At 43.4% G+C, this 25565-nt stretch overlaps 6 non-coding genes across 6 annotated transcripts; all 6 read left to right on the top strand.

The window, feature by feature from the left end:
* The first annotated feature begins 4644 nt into the window (after positions 1-4644).
* TRNAY-GUA (transfer RNA tyrosine (anticodon GUA)) lies at positions 4645-4730 on the top strand. The gene is given in 2 exon segments: positions 4645-4681; positions 4695-4730. It is a non-coding gene; the product is annotated as a tRNA-Tyr (tRNA).
* A 3621-nt stretch (positions 4731-8351) lies between these two features.
* Positions 8352-8437, top strand: TRNAY-GUA (transfer RNA tyrosine (anticodon GUA)). Its single transcript is given in 2 exon segments — positions 8352-8388; positions 8402-8437. It is a non-coding gene; the product is annotated as a tRNA-Tyr (tRNA).
* Positions 8438-12059: 3622 nt separating this feature from the next.
* Positions 12060-12145, top strand: TRNAY-GUA (transfer RNA tyrosine (anticodon GUA)). The gene is given in 2 exon segments: positions 12060-12096; positions 12110-12145. It is a non-coding gene; the product is annotated as a tRNA-Tyr (tRNA).
* A 3620-nt stretch (positions 12146-15765) lies between these two features.
* TRNAY-GUA (transfer RNA tyrosine (anticodon GUA)) lies at positions 15766-15851 on the top strand. Its single transcript is given in 2 exon segments — positions 15766-15802; positions 15816-15851. It is a non-coding gene; the product is annotated as a tRNA-Tyr (tRNA).
* A 3622-nt stretch (positions 15852-19473) lies between these two features.
* TRNAY-GUA (transfer RNA tyrosine (anticodon GUA)) lies at positions 19474-19559 on the top strand. The gene is given in 2 exon segments: positions 19474-19510; positions 19524-19559. It is a non-coding gene; the product is annotated as a tRNA-Tyr (tRNA).
* A 3620-nt stretch (positions 19560-23179) lies between these two features.
* On the top strand, positions 23180-23265 carry TRNAY-GUA (transfer RNA tyrosine (anticodon GUA)). Its single transcript is given in 2 exon segments — positions 23180-23216; positions 23230-23265. It is a non-coding gene; the product is annotated as a tRNA-Tyr (tRNA).
* The last annotated feature ends 2300 nt before the right edge of the window (positions 23266-25565 follow it).

Below are 25565 nucleotides of genomic sequence, written 5' to 3'. Positions count from 1 at the left end.
AGAGGTTCTACAATAGACCATAAAGCCAGAGGAGGATTAGGTTGGTCGAAGACAAGGAGATCACGAGAAACAGCTCTTTGTTCAAACACCTGGTCGAGAGAGAGGACTGTGAATCACCTCCGCCGGAACTAGAACCAGATCTGCAGCACCGGGAGCCTCGGGACAACCTTTGGGTCCCGCCCAGTGGAGGTGCAGCTCGAGGTGGACTGTTGGGTAACCCGCTAGGAGGTAGTGGCACCAGTGAAATGGGCACCAGACCCCAACAAGTAACAAGGAAGCCGCTGGGTCGAAGAGTGCTGATTCAGAGTTTTGAACATTTGTCCAGGGGTGGTGTTACGATCCCCTGTGCTTTTAAGCCCAAGGCCCCCTGTTGGGGGCGTGTTAAGTGTGACATTGGGTTAGTGAGAGGAGGACTGGTGAAAGGAAGCCAGTTCAATGTTAGCAGTTAAAAAGATAGTTGTTGCAATCTCCTCTCCGACTGTGCGTCCTTTTTGTACTACGCAGGTACAATGGTTCAGAATATATTATGAACTCAAATTACGTAAGATTTACATTCAACATTGTATAGCTTTGCAGTGGGCATTTAGTGTTTCAGCAGCTTGCTGGCTGGCGAGTCTGTTAATCGGCGGCTATTAAGCCCCATCTGTATCAACTGTTACTTCATTATGCCATTTTAATAGAAACATAGGCAATACAAGAAATCCGAAGACAGCAGTATACAGCTATATTTGCAGGATGTATCTTAGTCACTTTCACTCTCAATTTTCTCTTAAAATGTTTCCCTTTTTCACTTACCAAATATAGAAAGGGCCAGTGATTTGTTTAGAGGTACATTTTACTGTATATTGCTTTGAGAAATAGATTTATAAAACAGAAGGAACAACATACTGTGATGAGATACAAAAATATGCTATTCATAGCGTACAAAGCCAGGAGCCTTCGATAGCTCAGTTGGTAGAGGGAGGACTGTAGTGGAAATTCAGATATCCTTAGGTCGCTGGTTCAAATCCGGCTCGAAGGACATTTTTTTTTTTTGGTAGCATTTTAAGAATTACCAAATTCTTATACCAACAGAACAGGGTGCTTTACGTGGAGGGAGGGGTTCTGGGGTAGTAGAAGTACCGAGAGAATCAGAAGAGACATGATGTGTTTCCTGTGGACGTGGCAGCCATTTTGTATTATGTGTAGGGAGGTCGCCAGTAACTCGTGCAGAAATACAGCTGGGCTCCTATTGATAAAAAAAACCCTGTTCTCTGGAAATGAAGTACCCCCTATAAATACAAACACGTTATTTTGTATGCTTATTTCATGAAAAACATCGCAGATTAAACAGAAAGAACACGTTCCCAGCGCAGGCAGGCTGCCTGGGGTTTCAAAGGATGAGGCTCGGTCCCGCGTAAAAGAGTTAGCATTCTGCATTTATGTACTGGGAAAAGAGCGACTGAGAAAGAACCAAGCAATCCCAATGTTTGTTGTATTGTAATACATACCTTACAAGCCACGATTCCAGTGTGGGTGAAATGAGCAAAAAAGGAATGGGTTAAACACAGAGAGCTACGTAGCCTGGTTCCACGGATCATGCATTAATCCTTTATTCAGGAAGGCACTATTGTGCTTCGCGGATGTTGCTCGGAGGTGGAGGGCATGACTTGTGGCAATGAGGTCGCGGGTTGAACCTCCCGCATTTCTAAGTGGCTTTTTTTTTTTGTAATGTGAAAGTTTTCGTATTTAAAAAATCGCAGAAATACACAGCAGATCATCTATATATCCACCACAGCTTAATATCAAATATGTTATTGCAATTTTTATTAAATGTAGTCAGTGTTTGAAGGTGCATTGTTTTAAACACTTGATGTCAGAATAAGTATGCTTTTCTATCTTGTATTGTTTACAAATGTTAGACCGAGAGGTGAATGTTTGGAGAGTAATGGGTGGATTGGGGGTTGGGGGGATAGAGTAATAGTGGAGTCATGGCAGGTAAGTGACAGGCTTGTAAACACTATGAAAACGCAGGACTGAAATACCACTATGTTTTTTGCGGGATGGCTTGAAATCTGCACGAATTACACAATAAATACAGATTTTCAATGCATTCGTAATAGAAAGACATGATTCTATTAAAGTCATGGAGGCGAAAGATTATGCTCAACTCTTTACTTCTCGAGCAGCCAACAACTTTAAAAAACACAACCATAAAAAGAAACAGCTAAAACTACAAATCCCATGAATTTTAGCGATATATGAGTTTGTATTTAATTGGTTCTTCTTTTATGTGACTTCTTGTAACCAATCATACACTAAAGTCCAGTATAACATCGTCTGCCTTCCTTCGGCCTCTTTCTTTCGCTGATCCATAACTGCGTCCCAACCAGTTAACGCTGGAAACCTCCACCACGTCTCTTTTACTCCTCATGTACTTGACGTCTTGGGTTCTGTACCTGCCAATTCACAAACAGCACCAATGAAAAACTCCACTATAAACTGGGTGGGCAATCGCAAAAGAACATGTCAGAAATTAAATTCCAAACTTCCTTATAATCAGTAATTCCGATCACAGTCATTCCAGTCTATTTACGCAATTGATAGGGTGGGATAATCCTTTGCCTCAGTATCTTTAATAGAATCATGACTTTCTATTACAAATGTATTGAAAATCAGTATTCTATGTCAAGACGGGTAGGCTCGGATTATGCTTGTTCCAAGCTTACTCACTACCAACGTAGTCACCTGGCCGATTGGTCTAAAATAAAAGTTCTTAAAAGTCGACTTGTTGGACCAAACCCCTGCCTTCAAAATGTCCGCTAGGCATGCCCCCATTCTGAATGCTGTGGATGCCATGGCACCCCTAACCGAATGTGCTCCGAAATGACTTGTACCTACGCCAGCTTGGCTCATGCACCACTTCACCCATCTTGCCAAGGTAGCTGTCCAAACTGCCATAAAGGGTTTCCTTATCACAATTGTGATTCCACTGTGGACCTGAACTGTGTTGAGTTACTTTCATACAGCTTCAAACCACTGACTGGACATAATTCGGGCCCTTCTGGAAATGCTGCATAATCGACTGTCCTGATCCCTGTGTTAGTTCTCTTTGTTATATGAAAGGGAACGCCTGTCGGCGAAAACAATTTCCAGTCCACTTCCTGAGCCCTGATGTCCGAGACCCTTTTGCACGATATTAAGCAGAGCAGGGTAGTCAGATTAGCCCACAGAGCCTTCCTGGACAGACCGCCATTATCCGGCCAGGACTCAAACAATCTCAACACCCCACTAACGTCCCAAAGACGGTGATATCTCAGAGCCAGTGGTATCATACTTTTTATTCCTTTGAGTACTCTATACGCCAGTGGATGTTCGCCCAAGGGGTGACTTTCTACGTTTTCATGCCCTACCGAAATCGCTGAACGATATGTGTAAATAGTCCAGTATACTCTACCCTGAGCTGCCTGATTGACCAGGAATTTCACCACATCGACTACATCTGTTTGAACAGGATGTATTTCCCTCTCCATGCACCATTTACTCCACTTATCCCAAGCACCTCTGTAGGCCTTCTTGGTTTTGGGAGCCCAGGATTCTCTGATGAATTTCTAAGCCTCTCCCGAAAGTCCTGGTTTTGCCCAAGATCCCCCGAAATCGCCCACGCCACCAGGGTCGCCCCTTCCTTGTCCCAGTACTATCAAAGGTAAAATGTGGGCAAATGAGTGGAGAGGTTCTACAATAGACCATAAAGCCAGAGGAGGATTAGGTTGGTCGAAGACAAGGAGATCACGAGAAACAGCTCTTTGTTCAAACACCTGGTCGAGAGAGAGGACTGTGAATCACCTCCGCCGGAACTAGAACCAGATCTGCAGCACCGGGAGCCTCGGGACAACCTTTGGGTCCCGCCCAGTGGAGGTGCAGCTCGAGGTGGACTGTTGGGTAACCCGCTAGGAGGTAGTGGCACCAGTGAAATGGGCACCAGACCCCAACAAGTAACAAGGAAGCCGCTGGGTCGAAGAGTGCTGATTCAGAGTTTTGAACATTTGTCCAGGGGTGGTGTTACGATCCCCTGTGCTTTTAAGCCCAAGGCCCCCTGTTGGGGGCGTGTTAAGTGTGACATTGGGTTAGTGAGAGGAGGACTGGCGAAAGGAAGCCAGTTCAATGTTAGCAGTTAAAAAGATAGTTGTTGCAATCTCCTCTCCGACTGTGCGTCCTTTTTGTACTACGCAGGTACAATGGTTCAGAATATATTATGAACTCAAATTACGTAAGATTTACATTCAACATTGTATAGCTTTGCAGTGGGCATTTAGTGTTTCAGCAGCTTGCTGGCTGGCGAGTCTGTTAATCGGCGGCTATTAAGCCCCATCTGTATCAACTGTTACTTCATTATGCCATTTTAATAGAAACATAGGCAATACAAGAAATCCGAAGACAGCAGTATACAGCTATATTTGCAGGATGTATCTTAGTCACTTTCACTCTCAATTTTCTCTTAAAATGTTTCCCTTTTTCACTTACCAAATATAGAAAGGGCCAGGGATTTGTTTAGAGGTACATTTTACTGTATATTGCTTTGAGAAATAGATTTATAAAACAGAAGGAACAACATTCTGTGATGAGATACAAAAATATGCTATTCATAGCGTACAAAGCCAGGAGCCTTCGATAGCTCAGTTGGTAGAGCGGAGGACTGTAGTGGAAATTCAGATATCCTTAGGTTGCTGGTTCAAATCCGGCTCGAAGGACATTTTTTTTTTTGGTAGCATTTTAAGAATTACCAAATTCTTATACCAACAGAACAGGGTGCTTTACGTGGAGGGAGGGGTGCTGGGGTAGTAGAAGTACCGAGAGAATCAGAAGAGACATGATGTGTTTCCTGTGGACGTGGCAGCCATTTTGTATTATGTGTAGGGAGGTCGCCAGTAACTCGTGCAGAAATACAGCTGGGCTCCTATTGATAAAAAAAACCCTGTTCTCTGGAAATGAAGTACCCCCTATAAATACAAACACGTTATTTTGTATGCTTATTTCATGAAAAACATCGCAGATTAAACAGAAAGAACACGTTCCCAGCGCAGGCAGGCTGCCTGGGGTTTCAAAGGATGAGGCTCGGTCCCGCGTAAAAGAGTTAGCATTCTGCATTTATGTACTGGGAAAAGAGCGACTGAGAAAGAACCAAGCAATCCCAATGTTTGTTGTATTGTAATACATACCTGTCAAGCCACGATTCCAGTGTGGGTGAAATGAGCAAAAAAGGAATGGGTTAAACACAGAGAGCTACGTAGCCTGGTTCCACGGATCATGCATTAATCCTTTATTCAGGAAGGCACTATTGTGCTTCGCGGATGTTGCTCAGAGGTGGAGGGCATGACTTGTGGCAATGAGGTCGCGGGTTGAACCCCCCGCATTTCTAAGTGGCTTTTTTTTTTGTAATGTGAAAGTTTTCGTATTTAAAAAATCGCAGAAATACACAGCAGATCATCTATATATCCACCACAGCTTAATATCAAATATGTTATTGCAATTTTTATTAAATGTAGTCATTGTTTGAAGGTGCATTGTTTTAAACACTTGATGTCAGAATAAGTATGCTTTTCTATCTTGTATTGTTTACAAACGTTAGACCGACAGGTGAATGTTTGGAGAGTAATGGGTGGATTGGGGGTTGGGGGGATAGAGTAATAGTGGAGTCATGGCAGGTAAGTGACAGGCTTGTAAACACTATGAAAACGCAGGACTGAAATACCACTATGTTTTTTGCGGGATGGCTTGAAATCTGCACGAATTACACAATAAATACAGATTTTCAATGCATTCGTAATAGAAAGACATGATTCTATTAAAGTCATGGAGGCGAAAGATTATGCTCAACTCTTTACTTCTCGAGCAGCCAACAACTTTAAAAAACACAACCATAAAAAGAAACAGCTAAAACTACAAATCCCATGAATTTTAGCGATATATGAGTTTGTATTTAATTGGTTCTTCTTTTATGTGACTTCTTGTAACCAATCATACACTAAAGTCCAGTATAACATCGTCTGCCTTCCTTCGGCCTCTTTCTTTCGCTGATCCATAACTGCGTCCCAACCAGTTAACGCTGGAAACCTCCACCACGTCTCTTTTACTCCTCATGTACTTGACGTCTTGGGTTCTGTACCTGCCAATTCACAAACAGCACCAATGAAAAACTCCACTATAAACTGGGTGGGCAATCGCAAAAGAACATGTCAGAAATTAAATTCCAAACTTCCTTATAATCAGTAATTCCGATCACAGTCATTCCAGTCTATTTACGCAATTGATAGGGTGGGATAATCCTTTGCCTCAGTATCTTTAATAGAATCATGACTTTCTATTACAAATGTATTGAAAATCAGTATTCTATGTCAAGACGGGTAGGCTCGGATTATGCTTGTTCCAAGCTTACTCACTACCAACGTAGTCACCTGGCCGATTGGTCTAAAATAAAAGTTCTTAAAAGTCGACTTGTTGGACCAAACCCCTGCCTTCAAAATGTCCGCTAGGCATGCCCCCATTCTGAATGCTGTGGATGCCATGGCACCCCTAACCGAATGTGCTCCGAAATGACTTGTACCTACGCCAGCTTGGCTCATGCACCACTTCACCCATCTTGCCAAGGTAGCTGTCCAAACTGCCATAAAGGGTTTCCTTATCACAATTGTGATTCCACTGTGGACCTGAACTGTGTTGAGTTACTTTCATACAGCTTCAAACCACTGACTGGACATAATTTGGGCCCTTCTGGAAATGCTGCATAATCGACTGTCCTGATCCCTGTGTTAGTTCTCTTTGTTATATGAAAGGGAACGCCTGTCGGCGAAAACAATTTCCAGTCCACTTCCTGAGCCCTGATGTCCGAGACCCTTTTGCACGATATTAAGCAGAGCAGGGTAGTCAGATTAGCCCACAGAGCCTTCCTGGACAGACCGCCATTATCCGGCCAGGACTCAAACAATCTCAACACCCCACTAACGTCCCAAAGACGGTGATATCTCAGAGCCGGTGGTATCATACTTTTTATTCCTTTGAGTACTCTACACGCCAGTGGATGTTCGCCCAAGGGGTGACTTTCTACGTTTTCATGCCCTACCGAAATCGCTGAACGATATGTGTAAATAGTCCAGTATACTCTACCCTGAGCTGCCTGATTGACCAGGAATTTCACCACATCGACTACATCTGTTTGAACAGTATGTATTTCCCTCTCCATGCACCATTTACTCCACTTATCCCAAGCACCTCTGTAGGCCTTCTTGGTTTTGGGAGCCCAGGATTCTCTGATGAATTTCTAAGCCTCTCCCGAAAGTCCTGGTTTTGCCCAAGATCCCCCGAAATCGCCCACGCCACCAGGGTCGCCCCTTCCTTGTCCCAGTACTATCAAAGGTAAAATGTGGGCAAATGAGTGGAGAGGTTCTACAATAGACCATAAAGCCAGAGGAGGATTAGGTTGGTCGAAGACAAGGAGATCACGAGAAACAGCTCTTTGTTCAAACACCTGGTCGAGAGAGAGGACTGTGAATCACCTCCGCCGGAACTAGAACCAGATCTGCAGCACCGGGAGCCTCGGGACAACCTTTGGGTCCCGCCCAGTGGAGGTGCAGCTCGAGGTGGACTGTTGGGTAACCCGCTAGGAGGTAGTGGCACCAGTGAAATGGGCACCAGACCCCAACAAGTAACAAGGAAGCCGCTGGGTCGAAGAGTGCTGATTCAGAGTTTTGAACATTTGTCCAGGGGTGGTGTTACGATCCCCTGTGCTTTTAAGCCCAAGGCCCCCTGTTGGGGGCGTGTTAAGTGTGACATTGGGTTAGTGAGAGGAGGACTGGCGAAAGGAAGCCAGTTCAATGTTAGCAGTTAAAAAGATAGTTGTTGCAATCTCCTCTCCGACTGTGCGTCCTTTTTGTACTACGCAGGTACAATGGTTCAGAATATATTATGAACTCAAATTACGTAAGATTTACATTCAACATTGTATAGCTTTGCAGTGGGCATTTAGTGTTTCAGCAGCTTGCTGGCTGGCGAGTCTGTTAATCGGCGGCTATTAAGCCCCATCTGTATCAACTGTTACTTCATTATGCCATTTTAATAGAAACATAGGCAATACAAGAAATCCGAAGACAGCAGTATACAGCTATATTTGCAGGATGTATCTTAGTCACTTTCACTCTCAATTTTCTCTTAAAATGTTTCCCTTTTTCACTTACCAAATATAGAAAGGGCCAGTGATTTGTTTAGAGGTACATTTTACTGTATATTGCTTTGAGAAATAGATTTATAAAACAGAAGAAACAACATTCTGTGATGAGATATAAAAATATGCTATTGATAGCGTACAACGCCAGGAGCCTTCGATAGCTCAGTTGGTAGAGCGGAGGACTGTAGTGGAAATTCAGATATCCTTAGGTCGCTGGTTCAAATCCGGCTCGAAGGACATTTTTTTTTTTGGTAGCATTTTAAGAATTACCAAATTCTTATACCAACAGAACAGGGTGCTTTACGTGGAGGGAGGGGTGCTGGGGTAGTAGAAGTACCGAGAGAATCAGAAGAGACATGATGTGTTTCCTGTGGACGTGGCAGCCATTTTGTATTATGTGTAGGGAGGTCGCCAGTAACTCGTGCAGAAATACAGCTGGGCTCCTATTGATAAAAAAAACCCTGTTCTCTGGAAATGAAGTACCCCCTATAAATACGAACACGTTATTTTGTATGCTTATTTCATGAAAAACATCGCAGATTAAACAGAAAAAACACGTTCCCAGCGCAGGCAAGCTGCCTGCGGTCTCAAAGGATGAGGCTCGGTCCCGCGTAAAAGAGTTAGCATTCTGCATTTATGTACTGGGAAAAGAGCAACTGAGAAAGAACCAAGCAATCCCAATGTTTGTTGTATTGTAATACATACCTTATAAGCCACGATTCCAGTGTGGGTGAAATGAGCAAAAAAGGAATGGGTTAAACACAGAGAGCTACGTAGCCTGGTTCCACGGATCATGCATTAATCCTTTATTCAGGAAGGCACTATTGTGCTTCGCGGATGTTGCTCGGAGGTGGAGGGCATGACTTGTGGCAATGAGGTCGCGGGTTGAACCCCCCGCATTTCTAAGTGGCTTTTTTTTTTTGTAATGTGAAAGTTTTCGTATTTAAAAAATCGCAGAAATACACAGCAGATCATCTATATATCCACCACAGCTTAATATCAAATATGTTATTGCAATTTTTATTAAATGTAGTCAGTGTTTGAAGGTGCATTGTTTTAAACACTTGATGTCAGAATAAGTATGCTTTTCTATCTTGTATTGTTTACAAATGTTAGACCGAGAGGTGAATGTTTGGAGAGTAATGGGTGGATTGGGGGTTGGGGGGATAGAGTAATAGTGGAGTCATGGCAGGTAAGTGACAGGCTTGTAAACACTATGAAAACGCAGGACTGAAATACCACTATGTTTTTTGCGGGATGGCTTGAAATCTGCACGAATTACACAATAAATACAGATTTTCAATGCATTCGTAATAGAAAGACATGATTCTATTAAAGTCATGGAGGCGAAAGATTATGCTCAACTCTTTACTTCTCGAGCAGCCAACAACTTTAAAAAACACAACCATAAAAAGAAACAGCTAAAACTACAAATCCCATGAATTTTAGCGATATATGAGTTTGTATTTAATTGGTTCTTCTTTTATGTGACTTCTTGTAACCAATCATACACTAAAGTCCAGTATAACATCGTCTGCCTTCCTTCGGCCTCTTTCTTTCGCTGATCCATAACTGCGTCCCAACCAGTTAACGCTGGAAACCTCCACCACGTCTCTTTTACTCCTCATGTACTTGACGTCTTGGGTTCTGTACCTGCCAATTCACAAACAGCACCAATGAAAAACTCCACTATAAACTGGGTGGGCAATCGCAAAAGAACATGTCAGAAATTAAATTCCAAACTTCCTTATAATCAGTAATTCCGATCACAGTCATTCCAGTCTATTTACGCAATTGATAGGGTGGGATAATCCTTTGCCTCAGTATCTTTAATAGAATCATGACTTTCTATTACAAATGTATTGAAAATCAGTATTCTATGTCAAGACGGGTAGGCTCGGATTATGCTTGTTCCAAGCTTACTCACTACCAACGTAGTCACCTGGCCGATTGGTCTAAAATAAAAGTTCTTAAAAGTCGACTTGTTGGACCAAACCCCTGCCTTCAAAATGTCCGCTAGGCATGCCCCCATTCTGAATGCTGTGGATGCCATGGCACCCCTAACCGAATGTGCTCCGAAATGACTTGTACCTACGCCAGCTTGGCTCATGCACCACTTCACCCATCTTGCCAAGGTAGCTATCCAAACTGCCATAAAGGGTTTCCTTATCACAATTGTGATTCCACTGTGGACCTGAACTGTGTTGAGTTACTTTCATACAGCTTCAAACCACTGACTGGACATAATTCAGGCCCTTCTGGAAATGCTGCATAATCGACTGTCCTGATCCCTGTGTTAGTTCTCTTTGTTATATGAAAGGGAACGCCTGTCGGCGAAAACAATTTCCAGTCCACTTCCTGAGCCCTGATGTCCGAGACCCTTTTGCACGATATTAAGCAGAGCAGGGTAGTCAGATTAGCCCACAGAGCCTTCCTGGACAGACCGCCATTATCCGGCCAGGACTCAAACAATCTCAACACCCCACTAACGTCCCAAAGACGGTGATATCTCAGAGCCGGTGGTATCATACTTTTTATTCCTTTGAGTACTCTACACGCCAGTGGATGTTCGCCCAAGGGGTGACTTTCTACGTTTGCATGCCCTACCGAAATCGCTGAACGATATGTGTAAATAGTCCAGTATACTCTACCCTGAGCTGCCTGATTGACCAGGAATTTCACCACATCGACTACATCTGTTTGAACAGGATGTATTTCCCTCTCCATGCACCATTTACTCCACTTATCCCAAGCACTTCTGTAGGCCTTCTTGGTTTTGGGAGCCCAGGATTCTCTGATGAATTTCTAAGCCTCTCCCGAAAGTCCTGGTTTTGCCCAAGATCCCCCGAAATCGCCCACGCCACCAGGGTCGCCCCTTCCTTGTCCCAGTACTATCAAAGGTAAAATGTGGGCAAATGAGTGGAGAGGTTCTACAATAGACCATAAAGCCAGAGGAGGATTAGGTTGGTCGAAGACAAGGAGATCACGAGAAACAGCTCTTTGTTCAAACACCTGGTCGAGAGAGAGGACTGTGAATCACCTCCGCCGGAACTAGAACCAGATCTGCAGCACCGGGAGCCTCGGGACAACCTTTGGGTCCCGCCCAGTGGAGGTGCAGCTCGAGGTGGACTGTTGGGTAACCCGCTAGGAGGTAGTGGCACCAGTGAAATGGGCACCAGACCCCAACAAGTAACAAGGAAGCCGCTGGGTCGAAGAGTGCTGATTCAGAGTTTTGAACATTTGTCCAGGGGTGGTGTTACGATCCCCTGTGCTTTTAAGCCCAAGGCCCCCTGTTGGGGGCGTGTTAAGTGTGACATTGGGTTAGTGAGAGGAGGACTGGCGAAAGGAAGCCAGTTCAATGTTAGCAGTTAAAAAGATAGTTGTTGCAATCTCCTCTCCGACTGTGCGTCCTTTTTGTACTACGCAGGTACAATGGTTCAGAATATATTATGAACTCAAATTACGTAAGATTTACATTCAACATTGTATAGCTTTGCAGTGGGCATTTAGTGTTTCAGCAGCTTGCTGGCTGGCGAGTCTGTTAATCGGCGGCTATTAAGCCCCATCTGTATCAACTGTTACTTCATTATGCCATTTTAATAGAAACATAGGCAATACAAGAAATCCGAAGACAGCAGTATACAGCTATATTTGCAGGATGTATCTTAGTCACTTTCACTCTCAATTTTCTCTTAAAATGTTTCCCTTTTTCACTTACCAAATATAGAAAGGGCCAGGGATTTGTTTAGAGGTACATTTTACTGTATATTGCTTTGAGAAATAGATTTATAAAACAGAAGGAACAACATTCTGTGATGAGATACAAAAATATGCTATTCATAGCGTACAAAGCCAGGAGCCTTCGATAGCTCAGTTGGTAGAGCGGAGGACTGTAGTGGAAATTCAGATATCCTTAGGTCGCTGGTTCAAATCCGGCTCGAAGGATATTTTTTTTTTTGGTAGCATTTTAAGAATTACCAAATTCTTATACCAACAGAACAGGGTGCTTTACGTGGAGGGAGGGGTGCTGGGGTAGTAGAAGTACCGAGAGAATCAGAAGAGACATGATGTGTTTCCTGTGGACGTGGCAGCCATTTTGTATTATGTGTAGGGAGGTCGCCAGTAACTCGTGCAGAAATACAGCTGGGCTCCTATTGATAAAAAAAACCCTGTTCTCTGGAAATGAAGTACCCCCTATAAATACAAACACGTTATTTTGTATGCTTATTTCATGAAAAACATCGCAGATTAAACAGAAAGAACACGTTCCCAGCGCAGGCAGGCTGCCTGGGGTTTCAAAGGATGAGGCTCGGTCCCGCGTAAAAGAGTTAGCATTCTGCATTTATGTACTGGGAAAAGAGCGACTGAGAAAGAACCAAGCAATCCCAATGTTTGTTGTATTGTAATACATACCTGTCAAGCCACGATTCCAGTGTGGGTGAAATGAGCAAAAAAGGAATGGGTTAAACACAGAGAGCTACGTAGCCTGGTTCCACGGATCATGCATTAATCCTTTATTCAGGAAGGCACTATTGTGCTTCGCGGATGTTGCTCAGAGGTGGAGGGCATGACTTGTGGCAATGAGGTCGCGGGTTGAACCCCCCGCATTTCTAAGTGGCTTTTTTTTTTGTAATGTGAAAGTTTTCGTATTTAAAAAATCGCAGAAATACACAGCAGATCATCTATATATCCACCACAGCTTAATATCAAATATGTTATTGCAATTTTTATTAAATGTAGTCATTGTTTGAAGGTGCATTGTTTTAAACACTTGATGTCAGAATAAGTATGCTTTTCTATCTTGTATTGTTTACAAACGTTAGACCGACAGGTGAATGTTTGGAGAGTAATGGGTGGATTGGGGGTTGGGGGGACAGAGTAATAGTGGAGTCATGGCAGGTAAGTGACAGGCTTGTAAACACTATGAAAACGCAGGACTGAAATACCACTATGTTTTTTGCGGGATGGCTTGAAATCTGCACAAATTACACAATAAATACAGATTTTCAATGCATTCGTAATAGAAAGACATGATTCTATTAAAGTCATGGAGGCGAAAGATTATGCTCAACTCTTTACGTCTCGAGCAGCAACAACTTTAAAAAACACAACCATAAAAAGAAACAGCTAAAACTACAAATCCCATGAATTTTAGCGATATATGAGTTTGTATTTAATTGGTTCTTCTTTTATGTGACTTCTTGTAACCAATCATACACTAAAGTCCAGTATAACATCGTCTGCCTTCCTTCGGCCTCTTTCTTTCGCTGATCCATAACTGCGTCCCAACCAGTTAACGCTGGAAACCTCCACCACGTCTCTTTTACTCCTCATGTACTTGACGTCTTGGGTTCTGTACCTGCCAATTCACAAACAGCACCAATGAAAAACTCCACTATAAACTGGGTGGGCAATCGCAAAAGAACATGTCAGAAATTAAATTCCGAACTTCCTTATAATCAGTAATTCCGATCACAGTCATTCCAGTCTATTTACGCAATTGATAGGGTGGGATAATCCTTTGCCTCAGTATCTTTAATAGAATCATGACTTTCTATTACAAATGTATTGAAAATCAGTATTCTATGTCAAGACGGGTAGGCTCGGATTATGCTTGTTCCAAGCTTACTCACTACCAACGTAGTCACCTGGCCGATTGGTCTAAAATAAAAGTTCTTAAAAGTCGACTTGTTGGACCAAACCCCTGCCTTCAAAATGTCCGCTAGGCATGCCCCCATTCTGAATGCTGTGGATGCCATGGCACCCCTAACCGAATGTGCTCCGAAATGACTTGTACCTACGCCAGCTTGGCTCATGCACCACTTCACCCATCTTGCCAAGGTAGCTGTCCAAACTGCCATAAAGGGTTTCCTTATCACAATTGTGATTCCACTGTGGACCTGAACTGTGTTGAGTTACTTTCATACAGCTTCAAACCACTGACTGGACATAATTTGGGCCCTTCTGGAAATGCTGCATAATCGACTGTCCTGATCCCTGTGTTAGTTCTCTTTGTTATATGAAAGGGAACGCCTGTCGGCGAAAACAATTTCTAGTCCACTTCCTGAGCCCTGATGTCCGAGACCCTTTTGCACGATATTAAGCAGAGCAGGGTAGTCAGATTAGCCCACAGAGCCTTCCTGGACAGACCGCCATTATCCGGCCAGGACTCAAACAATCTCAACACCCCACTAACGTCCCAAAGACGGTGATATCTCAGAGCCGGTGGTATCATACTTTTTATTCCTTTGAGTACTCTACACGCCAGTGGATGTTCGCCCAAGGGGTGACTTTCTACGTTTTCATGCCCTACCGAAATCGCTGAACGATATGTGTAAATAGTCCAGTATACTCTACCCTGAGCTGCCTGATTGACCAGGAATTTCACCACATCGACTACATCTGTTTGAACAGGATGTATTTCCCTCTCCATGCACCATTTACTCCACTTATCCCAAGCACCTCTGTAGGCCTTCTTGGTTTTGGGAGCCCAGGATTCTCTGATGAATTTCTAAGCCTCTCCCGAAAGTCCTGGTTTTGCCCAAGATCCCCCGAAATCGCCCACGCCACCAGGGTCGCCCCTTCCTTGTCCCAGTACTATCAAAGGTAAAATGTGGGCAAATGAGTGGAGAGGTTCTACAATAGACCATAAAGCCAGAGGAGGATTAGGTTGGTCGAAGACAAGGAGATCACGAGAAACAGCTCTTTGTTCAAACACCTGGTCGAGAGAGAGGACTGTGAATCACCTCCGCCGGAACTAGAACCAGATCTGCAGCACCGGGAGCCTCGGGACAACCTTTGGGTCCCGCCCAGTGGAGGTGCAGCTCGAGGTGGACTGTTGGGTAACCCGCTAGGAGGTAGTGGCACCAGTGAAATGGGCACCAGACCCCAACAAGTAACAAGGAAGCCGCTGGGTCGAAGAGTGCTGATTCAGAGTTTTGAACATTTGTCCAGGGGTGGTGTTACGATCCCCTGTGCTTTTAAGCCCAAGGCCCCCTGTTGGGGGCGTGTTAAGTGTGACATTGGGTTAGTGAGAGGAGGACTGGCGAAAGGAAGCCAGTTCAATGTTAGCAGTTAAAAAGATAGTTGTTGCAATCTCCTCTCCGACTGTGCGTCCTTTTTGTACTACGCAGGTACAATGGTTCAGAATATATTATGAACTCAAATTACGTAAAATTTACATTCAACATTGTATAGCTTTGCAGTGGGCATTTAGTGTTTCAGCAGCTTGCTGGCTGGCGAGTCTGTTAATCGGCGGCTATTAAGCCCCATCTGTATCAACTGTTACTTCATTATGCCATTTAAATAGAAACATAGGCAATACAAGAAATCCGAAGACAGCAGTATACAGCTATATTTGCAGGATGTATCTTAGTCACTTTCACTCTCAATTTTCTCTTAAAATGTTTCCCTTTTTCACTTACCAAATATAGAAAGGGCCAGTGATTTGTTTAGAGGTACATTTTACTGTATATTGCTTTGAGAAATAGATTTATAAAACAGAAGAAACAACATTCTGTGATGAGATACAAAAATATGCTATTGATAGCGTACAAAGCCAGGAGCCTTCGATAGCTCAGTTGGTAGAGCAGAGGACTGTAGTGGAAATTCAGATATCCTTAGGTCGCTGGTTCAAATCCGGCTCGAAGGACATTTTTTTTTTTGGTAGCATTTTAAGAATTACCAAATTCTTATACCAACAGAACAGGGTGCTTTACGTGGAGGGAGGGGTGCTGGGGTAGTAGAAGTACCGAGAGAATCAGAAGAGACATGATGTGTTTCCTGTGGACGTGGCAGCCATTTTGTATTATGTGTAGGGAGGTCGCCAGTAACTCGTGCAGAAATACAGCTGGGCTCCTATTGATAAAAAAAACCCTGTTCTCTGGAAATGAAGTACCCCCTATAAATACGAACACGTTATTTTGTATGCTTATTTCATGAAAAACATCGCAGGTTAAACAGAAAAAACACGTTCCCAGCGCAGGCAAGCTGCCTGCGGTCTCAAAGGATGAGGCTCGGTCCCGCGTAAAAGAGTTAGCATTCTGCATTTATGTACTGGGAAAAGAGCAACTGAGAAAGAACCAAGCAATCCCAATGTTTGTTGTATTGTAATACATACCTTACAAGCCACGATTCCAGTGTGGGTGAAATGAGCAAAAAAGGAATGGGTTAAACACAGAGAGCTACGTAGCCTGGTTCCACGGATCATGCATTAATCCTTTATTCAGGAAGGCACTATTGTGCTTCGCGGATGTTGCTCGGAGGTGGAGGGCATGACTTGTGGCAATGAGGTCGCGGGTTGAACCCCCCGCATTTCTAAGTGGCTTTTTTTTTTTGTAATGTGAAAGTTTTCGTATTTAAAAAATCGCAGAAATACACAGCAGATCATCTATATATCCACCACAGCTTAATATCAAATATGTTATTGCAATTTTTATTAAATGTAGTCAGTGTTTGAAGGTGCATTGTTTTAAACACTTGATGTCAGAATAAGTATGCTTTTCTATCTTGTATTGTTTACAAATGTTAGACCGAGAGGTGAATGTTTGGAGAGTAATGGGTGGATTGGGGGTTGGGGGGATAGAGTAATAGTGGAGTCATGGCAGGTAAGTGACAGGCTTGTAAACACTATGAAAACGCAGGACTGAAATACCACTATGTTTTTTGCGGGATGGCTTGAAATCTGCACGAATTACACAATAAATACAGATTTTCAATGCATTCGTAATAGAAAGACATGATTCTATTAAAGTCATGGAGGCGAAAGATTATGCTCAACTCTTTACTTCTCGAGCAGCCAACAACTTTAAAAAACACAACCATAAAAAGAAACAGCTAAAACTACAAATCCCATGAATTTTAGCGATATATGAGTTTGTATTTAATTGGTTCTTCTTTTATGTGACTTCTTGTAACCAATCATACACTAAAGTCCAGTATAACATCGTCTGCCTTCCTTCGGCCTCTTTCTTTCGCTGATCCATAACTGCGTCCCAACCAGTTAACGCTGGAAACCTCCACCACGTCTCTTTTACTCCTCATGTACTTGACGTCTTGGGTTCTGTACCTGCCAATTCACAAACAGCACCAATGAAAAACTCCACTATAAACTGGGTGGGCAATCGCAAAAGAACATGTCAGAAATTAAATTCCAAACTTCCTTATAATCAGTAATTCCGATCACAGTCATTCCAGTCTATTTACGCAATTGATAGGGTGGGATAATCCTTTGCCTCAGTATCTTTAATAGAATCATGACTTTCTATTACAAATGTATTGAAAATCAGTATTCTATGTCAAGACGGGTAGGCTCGGATTATGCTTGTTCCAAGCTTACTCACTACCAACGTAGTCACCTGGCCGATTGGTCTAAAATAAAAGTTCTTAAAAGTCGACTTGTTGGACCAAACCCCTGCCTTCAAAATGTCCGCTAGGCATGCCCCCATTCTGAATGCTGTGGATGCCATGGCACCCCTAACCGAATGTGCTCCGAAATGACTTGTACCTACGCCAGCTTGGCTCATGCACCACTTCACCCATCTTGCCAAGGTAGCTGTCCAAACTGCCATAAAGGGTTTCCTTATCACAATTGTGATTCCACTGTGGACCTGAACTGTGTTGAGTTACTTTCATACAGCTTCAAACCACTGACTGGACATAATTCGGGCCCTTCTGGAAATGCTGCATAATCGACTGTCCTGATCCCTGTGTTAGTTCTCTTTGTTATATGAAAGGGAACGCCTGTCGGCGAAAACAATTTCCAGTCCACTTCCTGAGCCCTGATGTCCGAGACCCTTTTGCACGATATTAAGCAGAGCAGGGTAGTCAGATTAGCCCACAGAGCCTTCCTGGACAGACCGCCATTATCCGGCCAGGACTCAAACAATCTCAACACCCCACTAACGTCCCAAAGACGGTGATATCTCAGAGCCGGTGGTATCATACTTTTTATTCCTTTGAGTACTCTACACGCCAGTGGATGTTCGCCCAAGGGGTGACTTTCTACGTTTTCATGCCCTACCGAAATCGCTGAACGATATGTGTAAATAGTCCAGTATACTCTACCCTGAGCTGCCTGATTGACCAGGAATTTCACCACATCGACTACATCTGTTTGAACAGGATGTATTTCCCTCTCCATGCACCATTTACTCCACTTATCCCAAGCACCTCTGTAGGCCTTCTTGGTTTTGGGAGCCCAGGATTCTCTGATGAATTTCTAAGCCTCTCCCGAAAGTCCTGGTTTTGCCCAAGATCCCCCGAAATCGCCCACGCCACCAGGGTCGCCCCTTCCTTGTCCCAGTACTATCAAAGGTAAAATGTGGGCAAATGAGTGGAGAGGTTCTACAATAGACCATAAAGCCAGAGGAGGATTAGGTTGGTCGAAGACAAGGAGATCACGAGAAACAGCTCTTTGTTCAAACACCTGGTCGAGAGAGAGGACTGTGAATCACCTCCGCCGGAACTAGAACCAGATCTGCAGCACCGGGAGCCTCGGGACAACCTTTGGGTCCCGCCCAGTGGAGGTGCAGCTCGAGGTGGACTGTTGGGTAACCCGCTAGGAGGTAGTGGCACCAGTGAAATGGGCACCAGACCCCAACAAGTAACAAGTAAGCCGCTGGGTCGAAGAGTGCTGATTCAGAGTTTTGAACATTTGTCCAGGGGTGGTGTTACGATCCCCTGTGCTTTTAAGCCCAAGGCCCCCTGTTGGGGGCGTGTTAAGTGTGACATTGGGTTAGTGAGAGGAGGACTGGCGAAAGGAAGCCAGTTCAATGTTAGCAGTTAAAAAGATAGTTGTTGCAATCTCCTCTCCGACTGTGCGTCCTTTTTGTACTACGCAGGTACAATGGTTCAGAATATATTATGAACTCAAATTACGTAAGATTTACATTCAACATTGTATAGCTTTGCAGTGGGCATTTAGTGTTTCAGCAGCTTGCTGGCTGGCGAGTCTGTTAATCGGCGGCTATTAAGCCCCATCTGTATCAACTGTTACTTCATTATGCCATTTTAATAGAAACATAGGCAATACAAGAAATCCGAAGACAGCAGTATACAGCTATATTTGCAGGATGTATCTTAGTCACTTTCACTCTCAATTTTCTCTTAAAATGTTTCCCTTTTTCACTTACCAAATATAGAAAGGGCCAGGGATTTGTTTAGAGGTACATTTTACTGTATATTGCTTTGAGAAATAGATTTATAAAACAGAAGAAACAACATTCTGTGATGAGATACAAAAATATGCTATTCATAGCGTACAAAGCCAGGAGCCTTCGATAGCTCAGTTGGTAGAGCGGAGGACTGTAGTGGAAATTCAGATATCCTTAGGTCGCTGGTTCAAATCCGGCTCGAAGGATATTTTTTTTTTTGGTAGCATTTTAAGAATTACCAAATTCTTATACCAACAGAACAGGGTGCTTTACGTGGAGGGAGGGGTGCTGGGGTAGTAGAAGTACCGAGAGAATCAGAAGAGACATGATGTGTTTCCTGTGGACGTGGCAGCCATTTTGTATTATGTGTAGGGAGGTCGCCAGTAACTCGTGCAGAAATACAGCTGGGCTCCTATTGATAAAAAAAACCCTGTTCTCTGGAAATGAAGTACCCCCTATTAATACAAACACGTTATTTTGTATGCTTATTTCATGAAAAACATCGCAGATTAAACAGAAAGAACACGTTCCCAGCGCAGGCAGGCTGCCTGGGGTTTCAAAGGATGAGGCTCGGTCCCGCGTAAAAGAGTTAGCATTCTGCATTTATGTACTGGGAAAAGAGCGACTGAGAAAGAACCAAGCAATCCCAATGTTTGTTGTATTGTAATACATACCTGTCAAGCCACGATTCCAGTGTGGGTGAAATGAGCAAAAAAGGAATGGGTTAAACACAGAGAGCTACGTAGCCTGGTTCCACGGATCATGCATTAATCCTTTATTCAGGAAGGCACTATTGTGCTTCGCGGATGTTGCTCAGAGGTGGAGGGCATGACTTGTGGCAATGAGGTCGCGGGTTGAACCCCCCGCATTTCTAAGTGGCTTTTTTTTTTGTAATGTGAAAGTTTTCGTATTTAAAAAATCGCAGAAATACACAGCAGATCATCTATATATCCACCACAGCTTAATATCAAATATGTTATTGCAATTTTTATTAAATGTAGTCATTGTTTGAAGGTGCATTGTTTTAAACACTTGATGTCAGAATAAGTATGCTTTTCTATCTTGTATTGTTTACAAACGTTAGACCGACAGGTGAATGTTTGGAGAGTAATGGGTGGATTGGGGGTTGGGGGGACAGAGTAATAGTGGAGTCATGGCAGGTAAGTGACAGGCTTGTAAACACTATGAAAACGCAGGACTGAAATACCACTATGTTTTTTGCGGGATGGCTTGAAATCTGCACAAATTACACAATAAATACAGATTTTCAATGCATTCGTAATAGAAAGACATGATTCTATTAAAGTCATGGAGGCGAAAGATTATGCTCAACTCTTTACGTCTCGAGCAGCAACAACTTTAAAAAACACAACCATAAAAAGAAACAGCTAAAACTACAAATCCCATGAATTTTAGCGATATATGAGTTTGTATTTAATTGGTTCTTCTTTTATGTGACTTCTTGTAACCAATCATACACTAAAGTCCAGTATAACATCGTCTGCCTTCCTTCGGCCTCTTTCTTTCGCTGATCCATAACTGCGTCCCAACCAGTTAACGCTGGAAACCTCCACCACGTCTCTTTTACTCCTCATGTACTTGACGTCTTGGGTTCTGTACCTGCCAATTCACAAACAGCACCAATGAAAAACTCCACTATAAACTGGGTGGGCAATCGCAAAAGAACATGTCAGAAATTAAATTCCAAACTTCCTTATAATCAGTAATTCCGATCACAGTCATTCCAGTCTATTTACGCAATTGATAGGGTGGGATAATCCTTTGCCTCAGTATCTTTAATAGAATCATGACTTTCTATTACAAATGTATTGAAAATCAGTATTCTATGTCAAGACGGGTAGGCTCGGATTATGCTTGTTCCAAGCTTACTCACTACCAACGTAGTCACCTGGCCGATTGGTCTAAAATAAAAGTTCTTAAAAGTCGACTTGTTGGACCAAACCCCTGCCTTCAAAATGTCCGCTAGGCATGCCCCCATTCTGAATGCTGTGGATGCCATGGCACCCCTAACCGAATGTGCTCCGAAATGACTTGTACCTACGCCAGCTTGGCTCATGCACCACTTCACCCATCTTGCCAAGGTAGCTGTCCAAACTGCCATAAAGGGTTTCCTTATCACAATTGTGATTCCACTGTGGACCTGAACTGTGTTGAGTTACTTTCATACAGCTTCAAACCACTGACTGGACATAATTTGGGCCCTTCTGGAAATGCTGCATAATCGACTGTCCTGATCCCTGTGTTAGTTCTCTTTGTTATATGAAAGGGAACGCCTGTCGGCGAAAACAATTTCTAGTCCACTTCCTGAGCCCTGATGTCCGAGACCCTTTTGCACGATATTAAGCAGAGCAGGGTAGTCAGATTAGCCCACAGAGCCTTCCTGGACAGACCGCCATTATCCGGCCAGGACTCAAACAATCTCAACACCCCACTAACGTCCCAAAGACGGTGATATCTCAGAGCCGGTGGTATCATACTTTTTATTCCTTTGAGTACTCTACACGCCAGTGGATGTTCGCCCAAGGGGTGACTTTCTACGTTTTCATGCCCTACCGAAATCGCTGAACGATATGTGTAAATAGTCCAGTATACTCTACCCTGAGCTGCCTGATTGACCAGGAATTTCACCACATCGACTACATCTGTTTGAACAGGATGTATTTCCCTCTCCATGCACCATTTACTCCACTTATCCCAAGCACCTCTGTAGGCCTTCTTGGTTTTGGGAGCCCAGGATTCTCTGATGAATTTCTAAGCCTCTCCCGAAAGTCCTGGTTTTGCCCAAGATCCCCCGAAATCGCCCACGCCACCAGGGTCGCCCCTTCCTTGTCCCAGTACTATCAAAGGTAAAATGTGGGCAAATGAGTGGAGAGGTTCTACAATAGACCATAAAGCCAGAGGAGGATTAGGTTGGTCGAAGACAAGGAGATCACGAGAAACAGCTCTTTGTTCAAACACCTGGTCGAGAGAGAGGACTGTGAATCACCTCCGCCGGAACTAGAACCAGATCTGCAGCACCGGGAGCCTCGGGACAACCTTTGGGTCCCGCCCAGTGGAGGTGCAGCTCGAGGTGGACTGTTGGGTAACCCGCTAGGAGGTAGTGGCACCAGTGAAATGGGCACCAGACCCCAACAAGTAACAAGGAAGCCGCCGGGTCGAAGAGTGCTGATTCAGAGTTTTGAACATTTGTCCAGGGGTGGTGTTACGATCCCCTGTGCTTTTAAGCCCAAGGCCCCCTGTTGGGGGCGTGTTAAGTGTGACATTGGGTTAGTGAGAGGAGGACTGGCGAAAGGAAGCCAGTTCAATGTTAGCAGTTAAAAAGATAGTTGTTGCAATCTCCTCTCCGACTGTGCGTCCTTTTTGTACTACGCAGGTACAATGGTTCAGAATATATTATGAACTCAAATTACGTAAGATTTACATTCAACATTGTATAGCTTTGCAGTGGGCATTTAGTGTTTCAGCAGCTTGCTGGCTGGCGAGTCTGTTAATCGGCGGCTATTAAGCCCCATCTGTATCAACTGTTACTTCATTATGCCATTTTAATAGAAACATAGGCAATACAAGAAATCCGAAGACAGCAGTATACAGCTATATTTGCAGGATGTATCTTAGTCACTTTCACTCTCAATTTTCTCTTAAAATGTTTCCCTTTTTCACTTACCAAATATAGAAAGGGCCAGGGATTTGTTTAGAGGTACATTTTACTGTATATTGCTTTGAGAAATAGATTTATAAAACAGAAGGAACAACATTCTGTGATGAGATACAAAAATATGCTATTCATAGCGTACAAAGCCAGGAGCCTTCGATAGCTCAGTTGGTAGAGCGGAGGACTGTAGTGGAAATTCAGATATCCTTAGGTCGCTGGTTCAAATCCGGCTCGAAGGACATTTTTTTTTTTGGTAGCATTTTAAGAATTACCAAATTCTTATACCAACAGAACAGGGTGCTTTACGTGGAGGGAGGGGTGCTGGGGTAGTAGAAGTACCGAGAGAATCAGAAGAGACATGATGTGTTTCCTGTGGACGTGGCAGCCATTTTGTATTATGTGTAGGGAGGTCGCCAGTAACTCGTGCAGAAATACAGCTGGGCTCCTATTGATAAAAAAAACCCTGTTCTCTGGAAATGAAGTACCCCCTATAAATACAAACACGTTATTTTGTATGCTTATTTCATGAAAAACATCGCAGATTAAACAGAAAGAACACGTTCCCAGCGCAGGCAGGCTGCCTGGGGTTTCAAAGGATGAGGCTCGGTCCCGCGTAAAAGAGTTAGCATTCTGCATTTATGTACTGGGAAAAGAGCGACTGAGAAAGAACCAAGCAATCCCAATGTTTGTTGTATTGTAATACATACCTTACAAGCCACGATTCCAGTGTGGGTGAAATGAGCAAAAAAGGAATGGGCTAAACACAGAGAGCTACGTAGCCTGGTTCCACGGATCATGCATTAATCCTTTATTCAGGAAGGCACTATTGTGCTTCGCGGATGTTGCTCGGAGGTGGAGGGCATGACTTGTGGCAATGAGGTCGCGGGTTGAACTCCCCGCATTTCTAAGTGGCTTTTTTTTTTGTAATGTGAAAGTTTTCGTATTTAAAAAATCGCAGAAATACACAGCAGATCATCTATATATCCACCACAGCTTAATATCAAATATGTTATTGCAATTTTTATTAAATGTAGTCAGTGTTTGAAGGTGCATTGTTTTAAACACTTGATGTCAGAATAAGTATGCTTTTCTATCTTGTATTGTTTACAAATGTTAGACCGAGAGGTGAATGTTTGGAGAGTAATGGGTGGATTGGGGGTCGGGGGGATAGAGTAATAGTGGAGTCATGGCAGGTAAGTGACAGGCTTGTAAACACTATGAAAACGCAGGACTGAAATACCACTATGTTTTTTGCGGGATGGCTTGAAATCTGCACGAATTACACAATAAATACAGATTTTCAATGCATTCGTAATAGAAAGACATGATTCTATTAAAGTCATGGAGGCGAAAGATTATGCTCAACTCTTTACTTCTCGAGCAGCCAACAACTTTAAAAAACACAACCATAAAAAGAAACAGCTAAAACTACAAATCCCATGAATTTTAGCGATATATGAGTTTGTATTTAATTGGTTCTTCTTTTATGTGACTTCTTGTAACCAATCATACACTAAAGTCCAGTATAATATCGTCTGCCTTCCTTCGGCCTCTTTCTTTCGCTGATCCATAACTGCGTCCCAACCAGTTAACGCTGGAAACCTCCACCACGTCTCTTTTACTCCTCATGTACTTGACGTCTTGGGTTCTGTACCTGCCAATTCACAAACAGCACCAATGAAAAACTCCACTATAAACTGGGTGGGCAATCGCAAAAGAACATGTCAGAAATTAAATTCCAAACTTCCTTATAATCAGTAATTCCGATCACAGTCATTCCAGTCTATTTACGCAATTGATAGGGTGGGATAATCCTTTGCCTCAGTATCTTTAATAGAATCATGACTTTCTATTACAAATGTATTGAAAATCAGTATTCTATGTCAAGACGGGTAGGCTCGGATTATGCTTGTTCCAAGCTTACTCACTACCAACGTAGTCACCTGGCCGATTGGTCTAAAATAAAAGTTCTTAAAAGTCGACTTGTTGGACCAAACCCCTGCCTTCAAAATGTCCGCTAGGCATGCCCCCATTCTGAATGCTGTGGATGCCATGGCACCCCTAACCGAATGTGCTCCGAAATGACTTGTACCTACGCCAGCTTGGCTCATGCACCACTTCACCCATCTTGCCAAGGTAGCTGTCCAAACTGCCATAAAGGGTTTCCTTATCACAATTGTGATTCCACTGTGGACCTGAACTGTGTTGAGTTACTTTCATACAGCTTCAAACCACTGACTGGACATAATTCGGGCCCTTCTGGAAATGCTGCATAATCGACTGTCCTGATCCCTGTGTTAGTTCTCTTTGTTATATGAAAGGGAACGCCTGTCGGCGAAAACAATTTCCAGTCCACTTCCTGAGCCCTGATGTCCGAGACCCTTTTGCACGATATTAAGCAGAGCAGGGTAGTCAGATTAGCCCACAGAGCCTTCCTGGACAGACCGCCATTATCCGGCCAGGACTCAAACAATCTCAACACCCCACTAACGTCCCAAAGACGGTGATATCTCAGAGCCGGTGGTATCATACTTTTTAT

Source organism: Ambystoma mexicanum, assembly GCF_040938575.1.
Source record: "Ambystoma mexicanum isolate Mex_15411 chromosome 12 unlocalized genomic scaffold, UKY_AmexF1_1 Mex_chr12_unloc.2, whole genome shotgun sequence".
In the NCBI taxonomy this organism is placed as follows: Eukaryota; Metazoa; Chordata; class Amphibia; order Caudata; family Ambystomatidae; genus Ambystoma; species Ambystoma mexicanum.
This window is presented reverse-complemented; position numbering and strand designations above follow the sequence as displayed.